This window comes from Schistocerca cancellata, chromosome 10 (assembly GCF_023864275.1).
Source record: "Schistocerca cancellata isolate TAMUIC-IGC-003103 chromosome 10, iqSchCanc2.1, whole genome shotgun sequence".
Classification (NCBI taxonomy): Eukaryota; Metazoa; Arthropoda; class Insecta; order Orthoptera; family Acrididae; genus Schistocerca; species Schistocerca cancellata.
In genome coordinates, this window is record NC_064635.1 from 47,085,141 (window position 1) to 47,098,615 (window position 13,475).

Below are 13,475 nucleotides of genomic sequence, written 5' to 3' on the forward strand. Positions count from 1 at the left end.
TACGGCGTGGAAACAAGACAATTGGGTCCCCACGATGGACTTGGTCTGCAATGTCTCCGGATGCAAATCCGATCGCAAATCTTTGGTCCTATATTAAGAAAAAGCTTCAAATGGTTCAAATGGCTCTGAGCACTATGGGACTTAACTTCTAAGGTCATCAGTCCCCTAGAACTTAGAACTACTTAAACCTAACTAACCTAAGGACATCACACACATCCATGCCCGAGGCAGGATTCGAGCCTGCGACCGTAGCTGTCGCGCGGTTCCAGACTGAAGCGCCTAGAACCGCTCGGTCACCTCGGCCGGCGATGAAGCTTCAAGGAAAGCCAATATATACTCTGAAGCAGCTGCCATACAAAATCAGGACTATATGGAGATCGTAACCGAGACAATATGCAGAAAATCTCGTGGAAAGCATGGCAAGAAGGTGCCAAGCTAATATCGATAATGGCAGCGATTGGATTAACTATTAGGTAATTGTGCAATTAGCAATGTAAACATATATTTATAATAGTGTCTTTTATTTCACACAGATAACGGCGTAAACTTCCTTGTGGAACTGACTGCAAAACACAACTCTATTGCGCACGGACGGCGAAAACACTTTCTGATTAGGTGGCTGGCGTATTAATCGGAACCTTCACAATAACTTAGTCACACACGTTGGTTTACGCTGCCGCGGTGCCAGCCACCTCGTCTGCAAGAGACACGGAGAGAGGCGAACCAGGCCAGTCGTCAGAGAGTGGGTTGGGTTCAGGGGTCATCCAGGGCTGGTTCCCGCGGCCCGCTGGAGGCTCCAGCCGGGCGCTGGACACAACCGACGGCCGTCACGTTCTTCCAGCGCGGCCGCTCCAGTTTCACGTCGTGAGCGACTCTCGCTGATACAATCGGACTGTTCCCTATCCCAGCTCCAGCGCGCCATATTGCCGCTGGTCCTCACCAGCCTACAATCTAATACAATTCCTGCGTTCCACAGCCATACTCCATGTTCTTTTCGAGCCTCCCATCCAAGATTTAAAACTAATGAGAAATGTGCTGTTATTACTGGTACTACCCCAAAGTTCAAGGTGGTCCCACACTCAGTAAATGAGGATCGGGAGCAGCTGCAAGAATCCCACAGACCGCCCCCAGGCAAGGTTCTAGTGAATGTGGTTTACCGTTGACTTCCACCCACCTATTATAAAGTACGCGGTATGACCTGTATCTACATCTACATCCATACTCCGCAAGCCACCTGGCGGTGTGTGGCTCAGGGTATTTTGAGTACCCGTATCGGTTCTCCCTTCTAATCCAGTCTCGTATTGTTCATGGAAAGAAAGATTGTCGGTATGCCCCTGAGTGGCATGGTTTCAAAAATGTGTGTTAAATCTTATGGAACTTAACCACACACACACACACACACACACACACACACACACACACACACACACACACCAGTGAAGTCCTCTTCCAACTAGGAGGCCCAACGCAATCACGCTACATACGCAAAGGCAAGGTAATTCACAAATTGAAACGTAATGCACTGCTCCATTATTTATTACATGAGATAATGTTACAAAAACAACCATTATTTTTCAGGTTTTTTTAAAGGCAATAACTGTTTCCTTGCGCGGCTCTTCAACCCACGGTTTTTTAGTGCCAGACTTCAAGCAATGAATTACTTGCACGTCTGTGGACCGGAGCAAACTTTCCGTAAATAAGCGGAGAAAACCATAAGAGGTCTTAAACCTGATTGTAAAGGCAATTCGAGTATACACGACGCAGATTTTTCCCAAAGATAACAGAAATCATTAAAAAATAAAAGCTTAAAAGCTTATATCCCAGAGTAATAAATCAGCAACTAAATGAACTTACGCCAATCCTTTAAGCGTTTCCACTACTGTCCATTACACAATGCTGTAGAGAAACGTACGACGTTTAGTATTAACATGGGAAACTGCAACCAGGCACTCTTTTTGAATGAATGACTTATTTCTCCGTCCACAGGAATTATCGACTAATGTACTGACCAGGTCCACATATTGCGGAAACTGCTATCAGAACATGTCAGGCGTCGCGGACAGACCTCGAGAGCGGATCGCGAGGATGCATGCACTGCCACTGAATTCACCGACTTTGATGAAGCTTGTCAAAAACTAAGGAGACATTTCAATGCCGGAAAACATTTGCGAAGCAATATGCCAAGTCCACTATTCTTTAGCAATGAGAGCCATTTTCTTTAATTCTTTTGTGTAGGTGGTACTGAGTCGGAAGTGTTTTGAAACAATATGCAAGTAAATAGCACTGAAGAGGAAACTGCAACCAGTCACTCTTTTTGAACGAATGACTTATTTCACCGTACTATATTCGGGACTTGGCGTCAGAAAGAACTTTTTAGTACAAAATTGGCACTTTTGGCCTAAAATGAAACACAAATTTCGTGATTTTTCTGGCTTATGAATTACATACAAAGTAATTACATCTTATATGATGGAAAGGTGACATACCAAATCACTAGACCACAGACAGAATGCGGCCACAAGTGTTTACGTTAACGTCACGTCAGATAGTGATTTGATTACCAGTACCAAAGAAAAAACCGGTAGAGTAGTTCAATATTTGTACAGATATGAAGCCTATCATTGCAAAAGATTCTTCTTACTAGCCTAAATCGGGATGAGAACAATACATTATTTTTTTGAATGGTGTCAATGTTCCTAAAACCACAGTCTGTTGGTAATTGAGACCTTTTGTGAACATTAAATATACTGATCTTGTCCAGTATCCCGAAAAACACTTCCAAACTGCCCACAATTAAAGATGTATTTTTTTTTCGAGTGGAGTTTCAGCCCTTTTGATCTCAGTCGCAACTGTTCCGGCAGCAACGCCACAATTGTGTCACTTCTTTAATCACACATGAGAGACGTAATTACTGCGTCATGAAATTTCAACTGTTTTACTCGCTTCTCGTTGGAAAATGTCTCTTAGTCCCTTCCACCCTGGCACATGCTTACCTTGCTACCAGTCGCTCATTGTCTGGTGTGGCGATGTGGTCCGCTGTGAGAAATGATTTTTGCCTCCTAACAGCACCCACTCACCTGAAACAGAACAAAAAAGGCGTTAATTCAGTTATAAGTGCTGCCTACATATCTCAGAATACTGTCATTCAGGCGCACTTTTGCGATACTAAACTAAAATAAATCCGGGCATTCTCCAGCTTTCTGACATGTTTACGGAGCCACACTAGCGCGTTAATGGACGGTACTGCTGGACGGTCATGTGATCAGCATTCCGATCTTCCGGCTGCTACTGTCAGCATCGAAACTGGAGCGAACCCCCCCCCCCCCCCCCCGTCTCTCTCTCTCTCTCTCTCTCTCTCTCTCTCTCTCTCTCTCTCTCTCTACCCACGCCCTCCCCTCGCCCTATCTGCTCTTCTCTTGCTTGCTCCCACAAAGTCCTGGCAACTCATTATCCGTCCTCCCACCAGTGACAAGCATCCAGTAACTACAGCGATGTAGCCCATCCGTAGATTCCAGATTTTATGCATTTTTCTTGGATATACAGACTTTAAACCTATTTTCTACAGCCACGGAGAGCGGAGTGCTCTGTTTGCCGCCTGCACACAGTATTCGTCGCGATAACGTCGTATCTTCAGACAAACATTATATACTAACTGATTAAAATTTTCTACCAATAAGGCGTTTTGAATACAAAGTATTTAAGAAAGACGTGTCAGATATTTCTACAGGAGGTAGAAGAAAGTTTCTTCTAGTTTGCACCAATACGACATCCAACAGGAATGCGTGACTTTTTATAAACAACTCGTACAGACAACCCCGCCAATAGGGTATTACTTTAACTGCAGTTTTGCTTGATTCCCTTCTCAACAATTCTGTTGGGTTGGGGTCGGGTTCTTTGGGGAAGGAGACCAGACAGCGAGGTCATCGGTCTCATCAGGTTAGGGAAGGACGGGGAATGAAGTCGGCTGTGCCCTTTTAAACGAACCATCCCGGCATTTGCCTGGAGCGATTTAGGGAAATCACGGAAAACCTAAATCATGATGGCCGGACGCAGGATTGAACCGTCGTCCTCCCGAATGCGAGTCCAATGTGTAACCACTGCGCAACCTCGCTCGGTAACAATTCTGTCTGTACGTTTACATTGGAGGTAAGTAGAAACAGAAACTTAGCTACATTCGCGAGTGAAAATTTGTTGTGTTGCGCCGTAATGCAGGCGGTGTGACGGAAATGAAGTCTTTTTGTAAATGCTATGACCGTACTCTTTGCTGCCTGGTGGAAACCTCAGAAGCGCTCTTCCGGTGCCTGACACTGGTGCCGCAGGCTTCGCCGGTTGCGCTTCCACACATGCTGCCTGAGCGCTCTGGCAGGTCCAGTCACGTGTTAGACGAGGAGATATTTTCATTTTTAGTCCGCACGTGTGTCTTCCGCGTTTTTTTATGAGTTTGGCGGCGCGATAATCCTTGTAAGCTGCGCCGACCACAAATGGCGAAGTTTACTAATATTAATGTTGCCTTTGACAAATAACGATCGCATTACCGGTTTAACGCCTGTTGAAACTGACAGTAAACATTCAAAATGGTATCCAGGCAAAACAAACTAGCGTGCAGTCAAGAAGACTACAGACAAACATCAACATACTGAGATTAAACAGGAAAGTACAATAAATGCCGCCCGGGGTAGCCGAGCGGTTCTAGGCGCTACAGTCTGGAACCGCGCGACCGCTACGGTCGCAGGTTCGAATCCTGCCTCGGGCATGGGTGTGTGTAATGTCCTTAGGTTAGTTAGGTTTAAGTAGGGGACTGATGACCTCAGAAGCTAACACCCATGGTGCTCACAGACATTTGAACCATTTGAACCAAGTACAATAAATAAAGGAATAAATGAAGGAATGGAGCCGGCCGAAGTGGCCGTGCGGTTAAAGGCACTGCAGTCTGGAACCGCAAGACCGCTACGGTCGCATGTTCGAATCCTGCCTCCGGCATGGATGTGTGTGATGTCCTTAGGTTAGTTAGGTTTAAGTAGTTCTAAGTTCTAGGGGACTAATGACCTCAGCAGTTGAGTCCCATAGTGCTCAGAGCCATTTGAACCATTTTTTTGAAGGAATGGTTTATGATATTACAAGAAGCATAATTTCACTCTCCTAAGGGGACGCTGTTCCATGAGTAAATGGAATATCTACTTGCAGCAAATGATTTTGGCCAATTTAAGTGGTCTTTGTTTTATGAAAGTCTAGCCGTTACTCCTCCATGTGATGTGATTACAAGCATCTTCACTAGTCAAACGTTATTCGAGGTGGAGAATGTGGTCACCTCATTCTGCATGCTTCAGTTATAGCATTCATTCATATGAACTGTTTATTTCAACCATGGCTGCTACCGACAGCATCACCGCAGAATTCACGTCATATCATCAGCAAATCGCGACTGTGGGGAGATCGAACCAGTAATACTTGGACTGCCCTAGACGCAGAGAGGAATCGTGTTGGCTACTTGTAGAGACGGTTGAATCGAAACAAAAACTTCTCTAGAATAAGTTTATAAATTTTAAAAGAGGGAAATAAAAATTCGTAAGCTGCTCGCAGAATTGTTGTTCCAAGTTGGCATTAAAATACAATCGAGCAGTTTAGGTTTCATAGTATTTGTGTGATTATTTCCCTCATTTAGAAACTAGTTTCTTAAGATGAGAATCATGGACATTTTGTCACAGTACTTAATATAAGTTATCGTTAATGAAATTTGTGTTGTAAACTACTTAGCAATTTGTTGAAAGGTAGCATAAGTCTGAACTAGCTCTGCTCATGTACCAAAGTGGCATAAAAAATTATAAATACATTTCGAAAGTCCATTCTCATATCTTTGAGTTACCTTCAAGAAAGTACACCACTGCATATGTGTCCCTATTAACACATCATGAAGTGTAATACATAGCCGGATAACATTAAAAAACTACCATGCGATAATATAAACTTCTTAGTTCGGACAATGGGTTCATAAACACACAAAAGAAAAACATACCTGCGTATTCTTGCCTTCTAGATCAGTACCACAAAGGCAGATAATTAGAAACCTTTTACTGTTTAAACAAAAACATCATGATAATGTCTTTGGCTGAGTGCGAGATGCGGGTGGATGGAGAAAAAGAAAGATTCGAGAACTGTGATAGTTTATGTAGCATCTAAACATTGTCCAGAAAATAAAGGCAGACTTCGGTGAGCGGGAAATGTAACTCGTATGCCTGAAGACTGGTGGATAGACCCAACGGAACACGTCCACTTGGAAGTTCCAGAAAACGATGGGTGGTCGACGTCATGAAGGACGCAAGCTCGCAGGAAAATAACTTCAGTCACCCTCCTTGAAAGAGAACGCTGGTCACTTTTTAAGTATTGTTTATGGTGCAGAACTGGAACCAGACGGTCATGGCAATGAAGTGGTTGTGTGCCAGTCGGTTGTATGGAATCAGCGCAGCTACATGGGTTGACGTGAATACATGACAATGATAGAAGGAATATATCATGTTTGAAAGCACCCATCATCTCAGCATGAATGAAGATGTCCGAATTGGTAAACCGACGTCTACTGTCCAAGATATACCACTATCTGCAGTTAACACGGTGGAAGATCTGTGGTCGTTGAAAGGTTATAATCGACAAGAACTGGATACGAGTGTCACGTCTTTTCGATGACAGTCGGTTTCTAGGTCCATTTCTGAAGGAAACTGCATGTAAGACATTCGGCGTCTAACACCTCGGAAAAGGTCATTGACCATAGTGGCACATGGGACGCAAAGCTGCACGTCTTCAGAGGGGGCAAACAAAACAAACTGCATATAACCTGACTGGCGTGTAGCACAGACGCGCAAGGATGCGTTTGACCCGCAGTCTGTGGAGGGAATAGTTCAGGCTGTGATGTTTTGGTGGTATTTCTCGTACCATGACTTGGTCCACTCATTCAGATTATTTCAGAACTACTGGTGATAAAGACTTGCCATTTATTCTGCATTTTTGTGTATGTTGTGGACTTTTCCGTCTTACAAGATAACAACAGCCACTTCCAGAGGACTTCACGCACACGTTCCTGGTTTGACGAACACTCAGATACCATATCTAACCTCGAATGGCCGACTGAATCACTTGTTCTTAATCCCATAGAACGTGAGAGACTATTTGCAACAGTGTATGAAACGTAGCAGTCAACATTACCCCAATTTGATAGCTCTACGGGATACGGAATCCCTGAAGAAACCTGTGGACTCTCTTCCTCGCCGAATGAAAGTCGTGATCAATGGCTCTGAGCACTATGGGACTTAACATCTGTGGTCATCAGTCCCCTAGAACTTAGAACTACTTAAACCTAACCAACCCTAAGGACATCACACACATCCATGCCCGAGGCAGGATTCGAACCTGCGACCGTAGCAGTCCCGCGGTTCCAGACTGAGCGCCTAGAACCGCTAGACCACCGCGGCCGGCGTGATCAATGTTACAGGCAGTTTTAAGGTCCCTTCAGTTCGAAGCGGGACTCATCACTGAAGACATTTCTAGGCCAGTCAATCAGATTCCAGGCCCCGATGACCAGCAAAGGCGTGTCTGGAGACACTCCTCACAGCTGTGGGATACCAACCTGACTGTCACCAAACATTCAGGAGTGATGGTCTGGGGTACCATTTCCATTTCATTTCGTCCGCCCCCGGTAGCTGAGTAGTCAGAGCGAAGGAATGTCAATCCCAAGGGCCCGGGTTCGATTCCCGGCCGGGTCGGAGATTTTCTCCACTCAGGGACTGTGTGTTGTGTTGTCCTTATCATCATCATTTCATCACCATCGACGTGCAAGTCGCCGAACTGGCGTCAAAGAGAAAGAATTGCACCCGGCGAACCGTCTACCTGGCGGGAGGCCCCAGTCACACGACATTTAAATTTCATTTCATAGCGGGACCCCTTAGGTTGTCATCCGCGACACTCTCACAGCGTAATGTTACTTCGACGATGTTCAACGGCCTGTTTTGTTGCCCTTCATGGCAAGCCATCCTGGACATACACTTCAGCAAGATAATACTCGCCCGAGCTCGCCGAGCTCGGCCACAAAGATCACCAGATCTCTCCCCACTTAAGAATGTGTGGAACATTACGGCCAGGCCCTGCAACTTGCTCGGGAGTTTGATGGTCTAACGCGCCAGTTGGATAGAATTTGGCACCGTATCCCTCAGGAAGACATCCAACAAGTCTGCCAATCAAAGTCAAGGCGAATAACTGCTTGTATAAGGGCCAGAGGTGGACGCACGTTTTATTGATTTGCTCAATTCGTGGAGCTCTTTCTTTTCAATACGACATCCAGTTTTTCTGAAATTGTAATCATTTGTTTGTCTGTAAATGCACATCACATCTACCAGTTTCCGTCCCATTCGGATAATTTCTTCGTAGTGCCTCGTTTTTCATTTCTTGGAGTGGATTTTGACACTAGGGGATGCAACGTAAGATATAAAAACTTTAAATCTTCGAAAGCTACTTACTCCAGCTGCCAGATATCTGTAAGTTATAGATAATACTCCGGCAAGCAACTGGCAATTGACAAAGGTATGCGTAAACGGTTAAACTAGTTTTTCAAACCTCCCGTCAGTCAAAATGTCTCAAACACGCCAGTCCCTGTTTGACAGACATGTCACACGTAGCCGCACACTGCCAAATAATTTGACAAATACTAAGTTTGACCAATTGTTTGAGCACCTACGGGAGTCTTGACACGTTTTACAGGATATTAGGTTCAAATGGCTCTGAGCACTATGGGACTTAACATCTGAGGTCATCAGTCCCCTAGAACTTAGAACTACTTAAACCTAACTAACCTAAGGACATCACACACATCCATGCCCGACGCAGGATACGAACCTGTGACCGTAGAAGCAGCGCGGTTTCGGGCTGAAGCGCCTAGAACCGCTCGGCCACCACGGCCGGCACAGGATATTAGGTTCGTGTATTAGAGAGACGTGAAAGAGGGGGGGGTGTTCACTAGACCTGGAAGTTAAATATAATTGCACAAAAACAGCTCATGGACGCAGAACCGCGCGGTTGCAGGCGCCATGTCACGGATTGCGCGGCCCCTTCCGCCGGGGGTTCAAGTCCTCTCTCTGGATTGGGTGTTTATGATGTTCTTAGCATACGTTAAGTTTAAGTACTGTGTAAGTCTAGGGACCGATGACCTCAGCAGTTTGATCCCTTAGGAATTCACACACACACACACACACACACACACACACACACACTTGGGCGCAGACACTACGGCACATTACGAGGTCCGTTCATGATTGCCAAGATCGATAAACCCCAGATAAGTAATTTTTAGCTTGGCACATTTCTATAAACAAAGACATTAAATGTTGGCAGATGAGAAGTGTGGCACCCTGTCGGCACCAGGGATGGGTCGGCCACGCGTTAGGAACGGTTTTCTTTAAAAAAAAAAGTACCTTGCCGGGCTGGCTGCGGTATAAATAGGATCTCGCCAGGGCAAAAGACCACGCCTACACCGCGCTGGGCCCCGGTCCCTGGCGCAGGCTTCTACACGCCCTGCAGGCGGCTGCGAAGCACTTCTTATTCATAATAGCATCTCGTCAATAAAGCAAAAGCCGAATGGACAATGTTAGCAGACCTACTAGCGGATCTTTCAGACTGAAGCTCTTTCATTATCTTAAGAGTTATAGGATTTCAAGGCTAGTACATGGACATATATTCCCGAAGGCAGTACCTTACACTTCTCTCAAACATGCGGAAAAAAAATGCTTTGCAAAACTTATGTGCGCTGTTGAGAATAATGATTCAAACTTCATAACAAAACCTTTCGTACACAGTTGCATGGCGGCTACTTCAAAAGTTTCTAGTTCGACTCTGGTTAGAAGCAACTTTTTTCCTATTACCAAACTGATGTAATAATTAACAGATACTACATCATTTTTCATAAAAGTAGTATTTTAGTTTCAATTACTAATGTAATGAAGTAGAGATTGAAAAAACCGCTTCAGTTGTAAGGTTTTTTTAATTCTTCAATGCTTACACCACCCCATGTCCATCATCAGGTGTATGCTCTGGGCTCACTGCTGGTACAACGCGATCCTATACCCTCCATTGCGGCGGTCGGGGTCGCAGCACAAAATTATCACACATGATGATGGGCATGTAAGAGCCCGAAGGCGGTCGTGGTCTAAGATTTGAAAACTAAAAAACCTTACAACTAAAGCGGTACTTCCAATCTCTGGCTCTGAGCACTATAGGACTCAACTTCTGAGGTCATCAGTCCCCTAGAACTTAGAACTACTTAAACCTAACTAACCTACGGACATCACACACATCCATGCCCGAGGCAGGATTCGAACCTGCGACCGTAGCGGTCGCGCGGTTCCAGACTGTAGAGCCTAGAACCGCTCGGCCACCTCGGCCGGCACTTCCAATCTCTGCTACAATGCTCAGTGCGGATGTTCCTCCGGCAGGATTGTTTGCAATCGAATGAAAACGCGAAAAATCAAATTTAAAAAATATATCATTTTTATTCATCATAAGACACTTCGCATTTTTGTACAGGATGCTTCAAAAAAAAAAAATTCATCCCATTTCACAAGACTGTATCGTCAACATGGATGAAGACACAAACTTAGGGTGAATTTAAAGGTACTTACCTATACCAGAAGTTCACCTTGGTGTCAGCTGAAAAGTTGTCGATTAATGTGGTTGCAAGGTTATCCTTGTCGCAGCCAGCGACGTTGCTTACGGCTTTCCGCACAATTGCGATAAAATGAACTTGATTAACCAACTGGATGGAGGACCTTTGAAGCGAGCTGCCTCAACCACGGATCAGTCTTAAGAGGCGTACGGATCTCGCATTGCACCATCGGCATGCGACTTTCTTTTTTGTGGAGGTTTGTGAAGGCTACCGTCTACGTGGCTCCCCTTCAGACAACGATGCGTGATTAGCCACGCCGCATAGCAACGGAAATACAAAGCAGTAACTCCAGAGGCGACCGCTTGAATTAAGCCCCTATAAAGAACTAAACTTGTTTATGAAATCTGCTGTTTTCAATATGCATATTTGTCAAGGAAGTGAGCAGTTTGTCAAATTTAACCTCACTTTTGAAGCAGCTGTCACGCTGCGCATATCGTGTCGGGAAGTACTTTGACAGTAGTGGGTGAAGTACGAGGTGCATACAGAACGACACTAGTGGGTAATATACGAGTTGTAATGTAAGAGGTGCAATAAAGAACACAATCTTTTTAAATCTTCGAAATCGTCTCCAGGCGTCAGGTCTCAAAGCGATAGTAACAATTCGGCAAGCAACTGGCCATTGTTTGACAAAGGCATGCGTTGACAATCAAGCTTGTTTGTCAAACCGGTTGCCAAAGTTTGCCTCAAACATGTCAATACACTATGTTTGACTAACACATCAAATTGTTTAATTGTGTACAGGTGCGTCCGGTGGAGGGAACATTGAACATTTGTGAAAGATAAATGAAAATTCTGATCCTGACGTGTCTTTAAAAATTAGGCCACGAATGTACGTGAGTACGTGTAAAAGACATACTCTTGAAAAATCAAATGGTTCTTTGGATGAGTTTTGCAGTCCTATATCTATGTTGAATTTGCTCCCAGTTTTGATCTTCATTCATGAAGGAAATATAGTCTTGTGAAAGAGATCGAATGTTTTTGACATACCCTGTACATTAGCACGTTGCCTGACACGCAGTCAAAATATGCTGAAAGGATTTCAGTTCCTCTGTGGTTGGAGAATCGACCTGCTCGATATGGGGTAGATTGTTACAGACGGTTTCATGTTCAAACAGTTTCAGGACAAGCGGAATGACATCTCATGTCGACTGTAACTGGTAGTTAACAGCATCATTTTGTTGCCCAGCGGCATATCGCCAGTACTGATAATTTCGTTGAACGCTCTCTGATGGACTGAATGTGGTTACACTGCTGCTCTCCGAAACACTTTACTGGCCCTAGTATAAACCATATTTCTTCCCCATAATTCGTCTAATTACTGTAATAAGAAAAGTAAATAGATTAATCCTGTTTTTGCTCATTGTTCAATTAAACCTGTTTTATGTTTTGGAGTCTGTGATATCTACATATTAAGCGACCGCTGATACTGCGAGAGGGGGATTGTCTGTTTATGACGTTACGTATCTTAATCCCCGCATGCAAGCATCCAGATTGCTAATCTCTCGTGTCGTAAATGGAGATGATTCTTAAGAGAAATTCAAAGCTGAAGCATACAATTCAAATAAGTGTTAATTTTTTATTGCTCATTTAGCACCATTTAAAATATTACCATTATTTTTTATTAAAGACGTCACAGAGAGCTAAAAGCTATCCCAAAGAGCGAGCTCCAGAAGTGTTTCGGGAAATTAGAAAAAGGCGATGGTCTAAGTGTGTAACATCTAATGGGGGTTACTTTGATGGAGATAATGTAGACGGGTAAAGAATATTCCTTTAAAAAAGAAAATTCCCGTTACTTTCTGAATACAGCTCGTAAATTAAGTAGCTAGTAGGTGGTGGTGCTGTGTTCTGCACTTCCCCTGAGACTGGACTGATTCGAGATGTCAACCTTTCAGCCGTCATGTTTCCAAACTTATTTTATTTGGCTACCAGCTTTACCGATTTACTGCGCTATCTTCAGGCCCCTGACCGACGTGTAGGAAGATTTCAACTCGGTTCTGATCAAAACAGGGGCCAGCAATACTGGTATTAGTAGATTTCTGCTTGCTATAGCGATACCTTCAACCATCACCTGCCGACTAACAGTCTGCTATAGCAAGCGGAAATCTAGTCGGCAGATGATGGTTGAAGGTATCGCTATAGCAAGCAGAAATCTACTAATACCAGTATTGCCGGCCCCCGTTTTGATCAGATGGTTCAAAAATGGTTCAAATGGCTCTGAGCACTATGGCACTTAACATCTGTCATCAGTCCCCTAGAACTTAGAACTACTTAAACCTAACTAACCTAAGGACACCACACACATCCATGCCCGAGGCAGGATTCGAACCTGCGACCGTAGTAGTCGCGCGGTTCCGGACTGAGCGCCTGAACCGCTAGACCACCGCGGCTGGCTTTTGATCAGAACCGAGCAGGAATCTTCCTACATGTCGGTGAGGGACCTGAAGATGGTGTAGTAAATTGGCGAAACTGGTAGCCAAATAAAATAAGTTTGTAAACTAGACAGCTGGAAAGTGTTTAACTTGCATCCTGTATCAAACAGGATGCAACCATCTTTGAAAAGATGGACGTACAGAGACTGGACTGATTCGAGCCCACCCTAACAGTTGTAGCTATTTTTTCGAAAGTCAGTATGCTGTGCACAGTGTAGTTGCGATACCACGGTCAGCAGGGATATTGAGTGTTCGCTACCGCCACACCAAAAAGGAGCGCCGCCCTCATGGCGAGGGCCGGCTGGCGATATGCATACAATGCGGGTGGCAGCCGCCTCCACATG

General features: G+C 44.6%; 1 protein-coding gene and 1 long non-coding RNA gene across 2 annotated transcripts in view; both read right to left on the reverse strand.

Annotated features, from left to right (window-relative positions):
• Window positions 1-13,475, reverse strand: part of LOC126106901 (alpha-actinin, sarcomeric) — a 533,945-nt gene that overhangs the window by 189,856 nt on the left and 330,614 nt on the right. The window lies entirely within an intron of this gene.
• LOC126106904 (uncharacterized) overlaps window positions 2,992-13,475 on the reverse strand; it is a 196,931-nt gene continuing 186,447 nt past the window's right edge. Inside the window, exon 4 of the long non-coding RNA XR_007523417.1 lies at window positions 2,992-3,077. This is a non-coding gene — a long non-coding RNA (uncharacterized LOC126106904). The remainder of the gene's footprint in view (window positions 3,078-13,475) is intronic.